This window comes from Sebastes umbrosus, chromosome 20, assembly GCF_015220745.1.
Source record: "Sebastes umbrosus isolate fSebUmb1 chromosome 20, fSebUmb1.pri, whole genome shotgun sequence".
Lineage (NCBI taxonomy): Eukaryota > Metazoa > Chordata > Actinopteri > Perciformes > Sebastidae > Sebastes > Sebastes umbrosus.
In genome coordinates, this window is record NC_051288.1 from 21206050 (window position 1) to 21221640 (window position 15591).

At 40.9% G+C, this 15591-nt stretch overlaps 1 long non-coding RNA gene across 2 annotated transcripts in view; it reads left to right on the forward strand.

Annotated features, from left to right (window-relative positions):
• Positions 1–15591, forward strand: part of LOC119479272 — a 209292-nt gene that overhangs the window by 37128 nt on the left and 156573 nt on the right. The window lies entirely within an intron of this gene.

Here is a 15591-nt window from a genome sequence, read left to right on the forward strand (position 1 = left end):
TAAGCTAAGCTAATCAGCTCTAGCTCCTTACTTAAAGCACTGACATGGGATTGCATCAATCTTCCTTTTTTTCACTTTTGGCTATAAAGTGAATACGTATATTTCCCAAAATGTCGAACTACGCCTTTAAGTTCTTTGACTGCAATTAGGTTAAGACCATTTTAGTGTGTTCACATAGAAACAGAAACAGAAAAATGAAAATGCAGTGACGATGTGAAGGACAATTGGCTTCATAGGATGAAAGCATCAAAGTTAAAGTGCACCATTATTTTTTTAACCTTTAATGATCTAGTCCAGAGTATTTTACTTGATAAATACTGGAGTAAAAATGGAAATATATTTCTATATATCTTAAATGTAAGTTCTTTCATTCTGTACTTTTAGTACTGAAGAAAAGCCCGTGATTTTGTTTCCATCATTATACAGAAAACATTTTGATTTTTCTTCCTGCTAGCACACATTCCTCTGTCTTCTTTTATCCAGGAAACATTCACTCACCCCTTTTGTGTTGTTAGGCTTATTTGACTGTTATAGTGTGACAAGTTGTGGTTTGGTCTCATTTGTGATTTCCCCGACCAACATCATGCGGTGCCGCTTTTGCAAAAAATGTGACTTGAACTTTAGAAACCTTGCATTTTTAACCTTTTCACTGGTGTCATACCCTATTAGTCTTTTACTCGCCCTAATCTGCCTTTATGGAAGACAGATTCTCCCCATGAGCCGGGGCGCTCATCTTTATCTTGGCTCCGGTGCAGCGCTACAGCAAATAATTGATGCCCTAATAGAGTGGAGTAATTGAATAATGGTCCCAGGTAATGAATTTAGCACATTTGGTCTGAGAAACCCCGCTCAGACAGACAGTTATTATCTGCTCAGAGATCCTGAGGCCAGAGTTGCCAATTACACGCCACACAACTCTCCAAACCAATGAAAAAAAAAGAAGAAACAACTGCCAGCCATTTTTACTGCCTGTCTCCGAGGACCGGCACCACGTCTGTCTGTATGTATGTATGTATGTGTGTATGTGTGTGTGAGGGAGAGCAAGAAAAGAGAGATTGAAATGAAACAATCCTCCCCTTATGTCAAATCATATTGGAACATTCTTGCCATTTCACACCGCGGTAGCCTATATTATTTGGGAGGCTTAGGAAAGGCAATCTAGCCTCGCTGCAGGCGCTGTGGAGAGTAAAAACGGCGTGATGCGAGCTCAGCCCTATAACCAATTCAATGACTGAATTCCCCCATGCCTCTGAATGGGAATGTTATGAGAATACTTGCCCTTATACTTAACAAGGTTAGGCATTTTTATTATTCCTTCTTAAATAGTCTGTGTTTTAGCTGGAACGGGAGAGATCTCAGGGGTGCCCACCTCCCCTGCTCAGGTGTCTCTCCTCTGGGGGCTTTGGCCTCCCTCTCCTCCTCCCCCGCCACTGCTGGTTCTCTCCGTCCTGCCGCACACAGAGGTATGTGCGGTTTTGTAACCGGATCGAGTTGCTCCGGCCAACCAAAACAATGTGAAAAACCCTAATCCAAATTTGACTGTCTGAACAGATAATTCAAATTCTCATTTCTTTCAAGCATTATTTGACGTTTTTTTTTTTTTTTTTTTTCTATCAGAGTGGACTACTGTGTCGGAGAGCTATGCGGTCGGTATGCTATTCTTTGATCATATCAGAGGAAAGTGAGTACGTCTGCTGAGAAATGGGAGATTTTCTTTAATTAAATACTTTTTTTTTTTACTTACAAGTCAGTGAGAAAAATGACAAGAAAACATCACGTCTTAATTAAAACTTTGCAAATGTAAAGCAAATGGAGGACAGCTGGATATATACAGTGTCTGAACGCCTGCTAGGGTGGATTTTTCAAAGATAATAGGTCTTGATAGTGCATGGCGCCTGGTGGGTTAGCTCAGTGCAAGGTTATTTCCAGTACGCCGTTGGCTGTTCAGAGCTTTAAAGTTACAATCCTTCAGATTTTGCATGAAATCAAACCCCATTTTTAATACTAGTTAGTGGTTATGGCATTTTTTCAGGGTATATACCATGGATGTATAGAGAAGTGGATACAGCGTTGGAGGCGGGCTCCTGTTCATTCCTATGAGACTTGCTCAGTGGCGCATGAAACCAAAATGGCTCCACTGCCGAGTGATAAAGTACCCGGATCATCTGCCGATCTTCCGCATCCTTCGGGCCCATAGAGCAGGCGCAGTAGCTTCCTTTAACCCCGCCTCCCAGCCCTCGCCCCAGCCTCGAACTGAGGCTCAGTCACATGAACGGAGGAAGGAAATTAACTCTGGATTCACCTATTAGTGCATTTTACAACTTTTAGGAACTAACAATTTAAATAAGGGCTATTCAAGTGTTCATACTGGGGAGTTGATTTAGCTAAAAAGAAATTATACGCTGAGTTACAGACGTCTCTTTCCCAATGTAAGTCTATGGGAAAAAATGGCCCAATGGCATCACGTGACGCACACGGAAGTTGCAATTCACGCAATATCTATATATCTATATATCAATATCCACGCGGACCCTCCGCCATTATCTATTTTGTTGTATCTGCCCATTTCTGCTCGCTTCGGTTTCTTTTGAGTGACGGAGACAGAACGGATATGATGTCACGTTACTCAGACTACAACAATAAAAGCAGGAACTTCCTTCTATCTCCGCATAGACTCAAATTAATCAAATATATCAATTCTGGCATTAAAAAATCTATTTTCTTACACCCCTAATAAAAAAAAGAAAAAAAAAAGAAATCAGATTAATATTGAAAATAACTGTTAGCTGCAGTCCTAATGGAATCTACAGTGTAAGCATGTATTAGTCATCGGTAAAACTCTGAATCAAACACACATTGTCTGCCTTTCTTTAATTGGACTCAGTCTAAATGCAGACACGCTGTTTCCGTGTTACGTCTGCATGAATAAATTCTCTAGGAAACACTCAGACTTTCCTTATAGATCGCTATCTGCCTTATTCTTTAATTCAAAACACCTCTGCTCCAACACACACACACACACACACACACACACACACAAACAACCTCCTTCTTCCCCTTTATGAGTCGCTGCCTTTGAACCGCGAGGGCCCACAGATTCGTCACAGCTGAGGTTGTTTTCTCCCCCCCATCACCCCTCCACAGTGCAGCTGAAGTAACTGCAGTCCACTTGTTGCCACGATCCCTGTCTGCACCTGTCAATCAAACTCCCCGAGGTATCACAGTGTGCGCCCCCACCCTCCCAAAAGCACCGCCCACTCCCACCACCCTCTACATCACTCTTGACGCCCCTCAACTCCACCTCCTCCTCCTCCTCCACCATCGTGGGCCCTCACACCCAGCTCACTGACTGACTGATGAAATGCTCAGGCAGGTGCAGGGGCAGCTATCTTAACAAGCCAGCGAGGACCCGTCAGGTTTTCTGAGCTTTCTTTACTTCAGTGCCGTGCGATAGATAAATATGCAAATGTCATTTTTAGAAAGGAAAAAGTTGTGCTCGCTAAATACAAAGCAAAGAAGTGATTGATTGTTATGTGATTAAATCCACTCCATGCAAACGCCCAGATCCTCCCCTTGGCTCTTTCCCAGTACAATAATGTTGTGTTTTTCCCCCCAATGGTTACTGTGCATCGGTGCTACTCTGCGTGCATGTCGTAAAAATGCCATCGAATGCCACTGAACCAGCTTTTTTTTCCGTTTATTTTTTTTTCTCGTCGTGGCACGAAAACCATAAAAATGTCCTTTTACCTCCGGTTGTTTGTAAGAAAAAATGGTAATTTGTCAAATGCATGTAAGGAGCCTGGCAGCGCTCGTAATAAACAAACAACAGAGTCTGAATGGTCACGGAGATGTAGAGAAAAGAAGCCAAAACATTTGTTTGAAACTCACTCTTGAATAAGTACCATAATATTCTAAGTAGCTCCTATAAACTTGGCAGCGAGTGTAATGTGCTCAAGGTTTGAAGTTTACACTGGAAATAAGTATTTTTTTATTACTTTCGTGTGTTATTCCCGGCTTAGATATGCATGCCGTCCAACATGTATGTTTGTTTTACTCGAAGTAAATCAAACAATAGCTCATATGTACAGAAAGTTTGCGTGATACACATTGCCGACTTTAAATTATGCAAACTTAGCAGGCCACTTCATTATGATCTATTATGTCTCCTGAGCTTTTTTTTCTCAGGTTTATGTGCTTTCTGTTCAACCGCAGAGTGGAAATGTGATCTGCAGCAAAGTAAACACGGGTTGAAACGGCAGCGGGAACGCTTTCTGCCTGGCTTCATTTTATGTTTCGTGGCACATGGCGAGTGTACAGTACAGCTGCGTAGACGCATGAGGAGTTATGTCATGGTCTTTGTTTGTGCTCACATGTGCAACTTCATGTGTAGGATCACAGGAAAGAGAGACAGAGTGTATGCATTTATTTTAGGTATGTGATGGAACTGCGTGAATGATACTCCTCCTACTGGTGGTAACCACATTAAAACCAGTATCTTGAAGATGTGCACAGAAGCTCACTGAACAGCTCTCTGTCTCTGTCTAAAATTCAAATATGCTTTATTAGCAATAATGTGTGATTTCCATCGTTAACTATTTTGATAATTGATTAATTGTTACTGCTAATATTGTCAAAATTCGTTGCTTTCAGCTTTTTAATCACATGCAGTTTGGGTTAAGTCATAGTCAAGTCAGCACACTGACACACTGACAGCTGTTGTTGCCTGTCGGGCTGCAGTTTGCCATGTTATGAGTTAAGCATATATTTGTTATGCTAAATGCAGTACCTGTGAGGGTTTCTAGACAATATTTGTCATTGTTTTGTGTTGTTAATTGATTTCAAATAATAAATATATACATACATTTGCATAAAGCAAGAATATTTGCCCACTTTCATGTTGATAAGAGTATTAAATACTTGACAAATCTCCCTTTAAGGTAAATTTTGAACAGATAAAAAATGTGCGATTAGTCGCGATTAATCCTGGACAAATATTGTAATCGATTGACAGCCCTAGAAAAAAAATCAATACATATCATCATGCACTTTTATTTTGAAATTCCCATGGCACATCTGTGGCACCATTTCCGTCCAAACACACCTCCCTCCCACGGAGCCCACTAATCAATTTGTCAAATCACATTTTAGAGGCTTTTTGTGAGCTGATATAAATGTAAATGATTGTGTTAAATATTTATGAATTATGATAGTCTCATATTGATCGCTAGCTCCTGAATTTAAATCGAATCAAATCGAAATCGTGTCCTGTCAGACTTTGTGATATCAACATTCATACTGTTGTCCAAAGAATCAATAAAATATCTTATCGTGATGAAACATGTGATATACACCCCTAAAAATTATTAATTTGAAGACACTTTTTCATTAATTTTATAGACAAAACAATTATTTTAATCAAGAAAATAATCGTCAGATTAATCGATAATGAAGAAATTCCTTAGTTGCAGCCCAAGTAATGATTCAGAAGGAGAATGTATCATGCATAAATGCATATAGCATTCACATACAGTATATAGTTATATATAAACAGATCATTAGACAGCTGTTTGAGGTGATGATGGGTATTTTCACCCAGCAGGACACACAGCCATGCTCTTTGAATCTTATGCAAACGTCTGAATTTAAAATGTTGGTAATTTTGCAGCCAAAGTTGATAAAATATACTGTATTTCCCTGATATTATCTATTTAATACATCCATTTCTTTCATTTCTGTGGCTGTGGGTGAAGGTGGATTCATCATTGTGAGCCATGGAGTGGGTTCTGTTGTTTTTATATTCATCTTTCTTTGATACAGAGGCCCTCTTGTCTCTCTCTATCTCCTTTAGCAAACCAAAAACAAACAGTTCATATTTTATGAATCTGGTCCCCGTAGTTACCTCAGGTGATCCGCTGAGTCGACACCACTGCAAAACATCTCGTGCCCTGAAGACGAACAATTGGTTACGATCGCTAATGAACCTCTTTCATTCCTAATCACAAATAGTCACTCCAGGCGGGCCAATCCGTGTTAGCGCATGTGTAAACATTCACCATACTCTAAAATCCAATATTCAGCACATTATCTGATTATAGGGGAAGACTTTCAGGGAAATTAAGGACGATCGAGGAAGAGCCCGCAAGCAAAGAGTAGCGCAGGAGAAGTTTGAGCCGAGAAGCGAGGTTTCGCTGACTGTGCAACGACGGTGAAACTGCTGCAGCTTCTTCTTGTCCACTCGTTACTGCTTTGACACACATTGTGGTGATTTTCTAGCTTGACCTGAAAGTGCATTCATTCATTTTATTTAGTTGCTACGAGGAAACTCAAATCACCGTGCAAAGACAGCTGTGAATGCACATCGCAAATACAGGATTCAAACACTTTAAACAAGTCTGAATTGTCTTGTTTAACCCTGTATTTGTGACTTTATAGTGCAGACAAGATGATATAACATCATGTAAATAGGTGAAACATAGAATAAGTTCAAACTTGAAGGCTCAGTTCACTCCAATTACAAAATGTGGTATACTGTATACCACGCAGTTAGTTTTGGGTTTATTTGCCATTGTAAAATTAGTTTTTACTTTACTTAAAGCAAACATTGGCCACTTAAAGTAACGTTAAATCACATAATAATGCATCATAAGAGTGATTGATATATATTACAACTATGAGAATTATAATACACTATGATCCTTGCAAAAAACAATGTCAGTGAGCGACCAGCAGTTATGAGGTATTATGATATTTGACCTTATCAGTCATTATAAAATGCTTTATAACGTGTTCTGATTATTGTTATAAAGCATTATGAATATTTATGAGTGCTTATAACTATAATTATACAGTGTAAGAAGCAGATTATAACGTATTATAAGTATGTTTATAATGCATTATAGACATGAATGTCAAGGAACGTTTCACCGAATACAATAGAAATATGTTTATTGTAATTTGGACGAACCGACACTAGAAGAATTGTAGCAGAATAGATAGCAGTATTGACCTAAACAAAGAGGCACTGGTGAGGAAGAAACTTTGTGTGCCGTGGCTTCTCAGTAGCCTCCCACATATCACTAATATCAGCTCCATGTTGTGCTCTGACCCCGGCTGCCAAGTGGAGATAGTGATGGAAAGGAAGGGGGCAGGAGGCCCAGGGCTAGCGGCTGAGATGTGTGTGTTTGTGTGTGTGTGGGAGGTTGGCATGCTGCTGACATGCCTCACAGGGATGCCCACCTGGCTGGCCTTGGCTCTGGCTCTGTACTGCTGGGTAAAGGGGAGATAAGCCCTGAGAGGCAGCCTCCTCTTCCAGAGCCCTCAGGGCCTGACGGAGCCAGAGTTCCTGGGAAGGAGGCACCGGGTCTTTATCAGCCTGATAAGCCCACGCAGGAACCGGTGGCTCCGTGACCCGATTGAACAGGAAGACGGAGGGTCAGCTGGACTGGAGGAGTCAGGGTCTGATCTGGTTCCTCATACAGTGCTTGTTAAAGAAAGACAGGTAGAAATATCAGAGGTTCATAACACAACACACAACTATAAACTCAGGAAATAAAAGAATGAAATTCACTTTTTCATCACACATGTGGGATGTCACAGTGAGGAAATTTTCCCACCGGTTAATAAACTTGTGACAACACCGGTGTTACCCATTACACCAGACATTTTACAAGAGAAAATGACGTTCAATATATCTAGAGCGCTTACTTTAATCTTTAGTGTCGGCTGGCCATGTGTGATGGCCTTTCTGGTCGAGCTTTTGCTGCGGGGCAGCAGGTTTCCACCTGGCCCACATTGGCTGTGACCGCTCCGTCCTCCGCATGGCTTCATACCAAAAGTTTACAGATTGCCCCATTAACATTATGGTTCCCTATTAGCATTGGGTGTAAATCTGAAATATTGCCAAATAGGCGCTTTTGCTTTTTCACTTTGACACCAAGTCCTCCGCCATCGTCCTCCGCCATCCTCATAATAAGTATTGATATTACGCTTAGTATTTTACAAATTAGAGCTTTTTGTATTTGATGAACGTGGGTGCTGAGATGCGAAAATAAACTAAATGTGTTTTATTGCTATAAAAAAAAAGCGCGGGGACGCTGGGCAAGTAATGTAACCGGTGTATGTCTGAACACCATGTAATACTGACTACCGTGACAAGCCTACCTCACATTAATAATCTTCATAGCAGTATTAAAATTGCAGGATTTGCAGGTCTTCAAAACTTTCATTCTCTGGTTTGTGATATAGTAAGTCATTATGGTTATTTACTATTTATTTCCAATGTAGTTATTTAATTTCTGAGTGCCAGAGGCTCCAAACTCACTCCACATCCTGATGCCTGCTTTAAGTCATAAAGAGCATTTCAGTAGAACCTCAAAACCAAATATAATACCATGGATGCCTAATAGATCTTCAGTAGCTAACTTCCAAATTCCCCATGCCATTTTGTATTTGCTTCTCATAAACTGCAGAAAAATGGTGAGGACTTTAGGAGAGAATGGATGGGGATCCCAACATTGGCTGGCGTGTCGACCAGAGCAAGAATAAATGTGTCCATTATGATTTTTGGGGTTCCTGCGGCTGGGAACGGCCAAAACCCACAGATATTTAGTGGATTTTCCTTCGAGTGATTGATACTGATTTTGCCTACAGTTGTTGTGGATACTTTCAGGCTAGGTATTTCCCACCGCGCACATGCACGCCATTAAATGCGGTGCAATCGATAAGGTATGAGATCTTTTTTTCATCAGGAAAAGGCTATGGTAAGTAGAGCTGACACGGACTCCGAGCCAGGCCAATAGCACATGCCCGTACGCCCACATACACATGTTTGGCTGCGATAAATCATCATATTAGAAGTTGTCATGGGGTTAACATCACTTTCACAAAGCATTTATCCACTTTCTTTGACATTTGGAATTAGAGCCAGATACTTTTGTCTCGGTGCCAGACAAGAGGAAGCATAGAGAAAGATGATGATGGTGAAGAGGAAAAAAGTGGTGGGACTCAGGTATTTGCAAAGAGAGGTAAAGAAAATAAGAGTTGACCAGGTGAAACATTGCACAGGGCAAAGAAAGAGAAAGTGAACTGAGGAAATGAGAAGAAATAGTCTGTATTTAATCCTAGATACTGGATGTATTGTAGCTCCAAAACAGCATAAGGCTGCGTCTGGAAGTCTGTTCTTTCACTGTTGTCAACAGGCGGGATGTCAACAGCTACTGCAGCAGCACATCGCTATGACGACGGAGGCTAAGTGCTTTCCACTGTTTCCACCTGCCACAGGCTCGCTCCGTGAATATTTCCTACTGTTACAGTCACGTGTATAGTCCGTCTCCTTTACAGAGCTTTCCCTCCAAAGATGTTTCTGATCAGAGTTAAATATGTTCACTTAAATATTGGTTGGAAAAATCTTTCCTGTATCGTGCATCACATAGACACATAGTGCTGGACCATAGACTGTAGAAGTGGGCGTTGTCGTCGTGACATCACCCATTGGTTTGTGGACTGTGGACTCCAAAAACACCGGACTTTCACCCAGGAGACCGCTGTTCGTGTCCCGTATGAAACCAGAAATCAACGTTGATGTATTTGTCACATAACTTCTGTACCTAAATTACACCACTTCGTAGTTATTTTAACCCAAACCACGATCTTTTCCTAAACCTAACCAAGTTGTTTCCTGTGAAGACTGAAGTTTATTTTGAAAAGACTGTATGCATGTAACGAGTTGAAGTTGATACGTGTTGCTGGACATTCGTACGAAATGCATGAAAAAATGAGGAACAACCCTTTTATAAGATATCATACGAACCATTGTATGAGGATACGTTGCACTACTTCATTTAATGTTAATTAGTATAGTTCTGATTCTAAATAAGGTTATATAGGCTTCATTTAGTAACCACATTTAATATTATATTATATATATTGTTATCAGGTTTACATATTAATATAAGTGTTGGCCTCAAAAATCTGGCATTGCTCGGGGTATTATTATTGTTATTATTATAAATATAGTTATTATAGTAGAAGTAGTAGTAGAATAACAAGAAGAAGAAGTAGAAGTAAGGATAGGAGAAGGTATTTTCTTTTTTCATGTTGTTGGAGACGCGTTCTCTCCTGTAAATTGCTTAATTACAGAACAGCCCCTTTAGCAAAGTTTCCAGTCGAGGAATGCTTCTGTGGATTTCCCTTTTTTCCTCTAAACCCAAAGATGGTAATTATTTCCCTCGGCCATTTCTACTCTTGTTTTTCACCTTATAGCCGACTCCCTTCACACCCCCTCCCAACCACTGAGGTCCTATGAATAATCATAGGTAAATAAGACATGGAAGAAAAATCTTACTATGTATGTAGAAGGAATTCCTGAGGTGATACCGTGGAGCTGTTGTTGATCTACTCTACACTCCTCGAGTGCGTTTTTTTCCTTCACATTCAGCACGTTCCAAAGTCTTTTTATCATCGCAGCACTCTTGTCATATGAATGGAGTGCTGCTGCATAGAATAAACTCAACATGTGCACCTTATGTGCAACCTGTTTTCCAAAAGAATCAATCAATGAAGCCTCCTGATAGGAAATGTCAGAGCTTGTATCGGTTCGCTTTTTGGTGATCCAACACACATATTTCTCCAAAGGCTGTCATGTGGAGAAAAGCAGCATAAGAGCGCGTGACTTCAAAACCAGACGTCTCTCATGTAATCTTTCGATCAGTGTTGAGAGAAATAATCTCCTCTCCAGCCTCTTTATTCTCGTCCCCCATGTGAAACTTCACCCAAGCTACGGGGGTATCTGTAAATCTTCTTCTTGTTTGGGTTTGTCTGCGGGAGGCTCGCCGGTCTCGGTAACTTTGAATCACCTTCTGAGAAACACGTCCTGGGAGCTTTGAGGGCTCTTAATGTGACAGGTAGGGGGATTCAGCTACCTTCTCCGTTTACTGTGTGAACCACAGCAGGTATTTCATGAAAGGATTTTCTTACATAGGCTATCATTAAATTGCTTTTACAATAACTTCAGATGACATACTTTTAAAAAAATGATTTATCCAATGAAGGATTTTCACCACTCAGGTTTTCTGTTTCAGAGCTTCTAGGGTTCAGTGTGCTACTTATTGAAAGAACACTGCTGATTTTCATCTTTATAACTGATATTAATCACAGGGGGAGGCATGTTTAATGTCCGCGTAATTTGACAGTGTTCTCGCCTGTATGTTTTCTGCACTTCCGCCATCGACTGATGTCATCTTTCCTGTCAACGGATGGGAGAACTAGAAGGAGAATTTGTCTGGTTTTCTTCTCTGCTCCTTGAAAAGCTCTCGGTAGCTCAGTCAACAATCAGATGTTTGGTCTGCCAAAATAACCCCCCGGTCTATATCCAATTGCTTTACAATGTACCTGATGTCATGTTGTACATATGGCAACCACAGTCCACAAAGTAGAGGCTAAAGTTTAACTGAGCCATTAAGCAGAAACACCGCTGAGTGAGATGATGAAGACTGAGCCAATGGAAGCCAACGAGTGGGCAACCTCCGGGTCTGAGAAGTGAAGTCCTTTAAACTTGCATTCTTTCTAACAGCCAGCAGGGGGCGACTCCTCTGGTTGCAAAAAGAAGTCTGATTGTATAGAAGTCTATGAGAAAATGAGCCTACTTCTCACTTGATTTATTACCTCAGTAAACATTGTAAACATGAGTTTATGGTCTCAATCACTAGTTTCAAGTCTTCTTCAATACAGCATGATGTTCATTTAGTAAATTATGGTCCCAATTAGAGTCAGATAGACCATAAAGCAGGGGATGCTTTAGGGCGTGGTTACCTTGTGATTGACAGGTCGCTACTGCGGCGTTGTCCGGTCTGGGAGTTGTTCATGTTTTCGTCTTACAACTGTAACCCCTTTCACAGTGTGTTATAACATTTTTGGTCGCCTAAAAATGTCTTATTCAGCGTTCGGTTGTATTAAGCTCCACCCTCTTGTGTTCTGGTTGCAATAAAAAACCAAGATGACGACGGCCAAAAACAAAGATGGTGACGGCCAAAAACCAAGATGGCAATGGCTACTGATGGATTTTTTGGCATTTTATAGACTAAACGATTAATCAGTAAAGCAAGAATGTAGTCTCTACTGAAAATAATCGCAGCCAAAAAAAGGTTTGTATATTGCTAGCAATGAAATATTTTATTTTCTGTAATTATGATTGGAGACCGTCTTCACCAGATTAATGACAACATTGGCCATTTGGCTTAAATTGACCTATGTTTACCTTTTCTGACTTGAATAATGACTGCAGAAGTAGTGTCGAGTGTCTCTTCTTTTTCCTCCCGTCTCTATATATGGTTATGAAATAGATTGTTAAAGACCCGGGATAAGCGCAAAATATTTGCAAGTTGTGATATTTTCAATTTGCTCAGATGAGTCTTTGCCTCAGTTCACGCCATCTGGAGCAAATTTCCCACACGTGTTTTTCCATTGACTTTATGTAGAGTCGCACCTAAATCTAAAATTAGCTTTGTGTGCTATCTGAACACACTTTCAGAGGGGAGGAAAGGGTGGACGTTTGGGCATACAAAGCATCTGACTTTGTAAAGTACCAATACGAATACTTACTTTCAGTGGAGGATGAGATAAGAAGCTTACTCTAGCAGCCACACCCCTCCTAAAGCTGCTCAGGCCTTGTGGGTTCACTGCTGAGACTCATATTAAATGGACTGACTACGCCCCCAGGACAGACTAGACGTCCATCTTCCTTTTATCAAATTGGAATTTGTTCATTTTATCGTATGAGCTTTTCTCTGCTGGAAATCAATCCGACTTCCATTAACGTTGAGTCATAAAACCCTTTTTTACCCTTTCAAATCTTCACTCTCTAGCTCAGACTATTGTATCATTGAAACTTGTTCACAGTAATTTTAGATTACCCCAGATTATACCAGATAGCAGTTCTCTCTGTAGATATACATGCATGGATTGGCAGATGCTTGCAGGATAGGGTATCAGCCTCCTCGAATCTCTTGCCACTGAGAGCCAACTGAGGAGCTACTGTCTGTTCCAGTGTCTGGCTTAGTCATCAGAGGATGAGTATGAAAGCCTGATTGTAACCGAAGAATGTGGCTAAGCGGAGCTGTGCGGCGTACAGGATGATGAATGGAGTGACATCCTGGGGAGCGGATGAGCAGACAGACGGTGGATGTCTGGAGTCGGGGCACTCGTCTACCCACTGGACCCCTAAAAGTCTGTCCTCATGTCTTATTGGCACTGCAGACCTCATGCTCACCACTGATGCTGATAATGTCAGCAACACAACGTGGGACCGGGTGGCTGTCAGATATGAGTTATGTAACCTGAACTGTGCATAACCCAGGTGCAAAATATCAGAGTCCAAGTACAAACTACCCTTATGTTACGAGCTTTCTGCTTGTTCTCATGCACATATGCTTCTGATTGTGTGTTTGCTGATGTGTGTGTGTGTTTGTGTGATCAGACACAGGAGGCCTGAGCGTGATGTGTCTCATCTGGTCTCAGAGATCATTAGGCTCCTGTTCAGTGAGTCCAGGGGGAAAAAAAGAGGCCATTATGGTTCACAGGGATCATCACTCGCCCTAACTACTGATCCAACTAACACATCATCATCTTTCTGGCAGCAGACGCTGTTGTTCAGACACACTGCATCACTACGTCATAGTGCTTTTTAGGTGCTCCGTTGAGTTCTGCTCTAGAGGGACTTGAATGAGCTGAAATTCATAGATTGCAAGTATGTCAAGCAATGGAGACGGAGAAGTAGTCCACACACTGGATTTTAACATTTTAAAGGGCGGGTCCATCTGCATTCTTTTCCGTTTTTGTTTTCCAAATGGAAACGCCCAATCAGCTGTTAGCAAAAAGCAGTGACGTAGGTTACCAAAGTAAGCTAAAAAAATAATATGAATGCTAGCACTAGCTGAGTCAGTGTTAGCTGTGCTAAATTGGAAATGACTGAAAGGGTTAGTTTGGATTTTCTGAAGTGGGATTGTATGTATACTCCCACATTCTGCGAAGTAAAAATACTGTTTTTGTGAATGTAGTCTGGTGGCTTTGAAGAGAGCAATATAGCGATTTCAGTTCCCCGTCAGAAAGGGCCGTCTGACGGCAAGGTAAAGTGACTGTTTACGGGAGCAGCAGAAAAACGTATTTTAGCCACTTAAAGATATCACTAAGTGTATGACATATTTAGAATATTTTCTCCGCTTTACCTCGCCATCAGACAACCCATTCTGACAGGTAACTGAAGCCGTAATACCGCTCTCTTCAAAGCCACCAGACTCCATTTCCAAAAACAGTAATTTTACCTCGCAGAACACTGGAGTTGCTGATCTATCGCTGCATCGATCGGTTAGTTTGTTTGTGTTATTGTGTGACTTGATCTGATCTGAACTTACGTGGCGTCCACAGCAGTACATTGCTTAGCTTCAGTGCCGGTACTCCTGTCTGCTTCTCTCAGAGGGTATCATTATCTTTATGCCCATCAGAAAATAATCGTTGTAGGCCACAGCATTACTCACTGAATCCATGGCGATATTGTAGTTCCTGTTAACATCCCCCAATCATAATGGGAATAGTAGTTGCAAAATGTATAACTTAGCTTATAAAAATTCTGGGTTCCAATCCAAAAACTGTCAAAACATAGTAAAAAATTGCCATCACACGTTCCCATTATTAAAGTGATATTTAAAAATTGCATGTTTTGGTCGACCGATCCCAAAAGAATTAAATTTACACTAACATAAAAAGAAAAAATCTGAAACAAGAGCACTGTGTGATGCTTGAAGTGGTGAGTGTTTGGCATTTTGACGTAAACTATTAAAGGAATACTTTACTTTTCGGATGGGCAAGGGAGCTCAAGGGGAGGCTGGGCGCCATTTGTCTGCACACACTGCGATGACACAGAGTTGATTGAAAATCGGCAAAGTTTTCCTTTAATTATTATATTTTTGTCAATTTTATTATTTATTTTTTTGTCAATTGACTGCAGTAGCATTAGCGAAAATTATAATCTGTTTATATTACTATATATTATATTGTGATTATTTATAATATATTACTATAGCAAGATAAAAAAAAAAAAAACATACATCGTTTTAAAAAAATTACCCAGGCAGTTAATAGTTAATAGTAAAAATCTGTGACAGCATTTTTTCTAAGGAAGCTGCAGTCATTATCAAATTAACTTCAGATGGCTGGTTACACTTAGAGGGCACACACACACACACACACACACACACACACACACACACACACACAGTAGGTACTGTATACACAGACAGCTTGGTGCTCGGGGAGCACATGCACAGACTCCATCCAGTCAAATGACAGTTCAAAGGCGAGGTGAACAGGAGTTAATAGAGATGAATTGCGTGGCGTCCGCTCCTGTGGCTGCTCGTCATCACTGACGCTTCCCAGATTCCGTACCACGTCTCCATGTCTTCATCACGCTGAAGCATGGACAGCTCTCTCCGCTGTGGCAGATCTCCATATACGTATGTGAACTCCCATCCCTCCCTCCTTCCCTCCCTCCGTCTTGTGGCTGGTTTGCATTATTTTCTCCTTACAGCAAAATGGGATCTT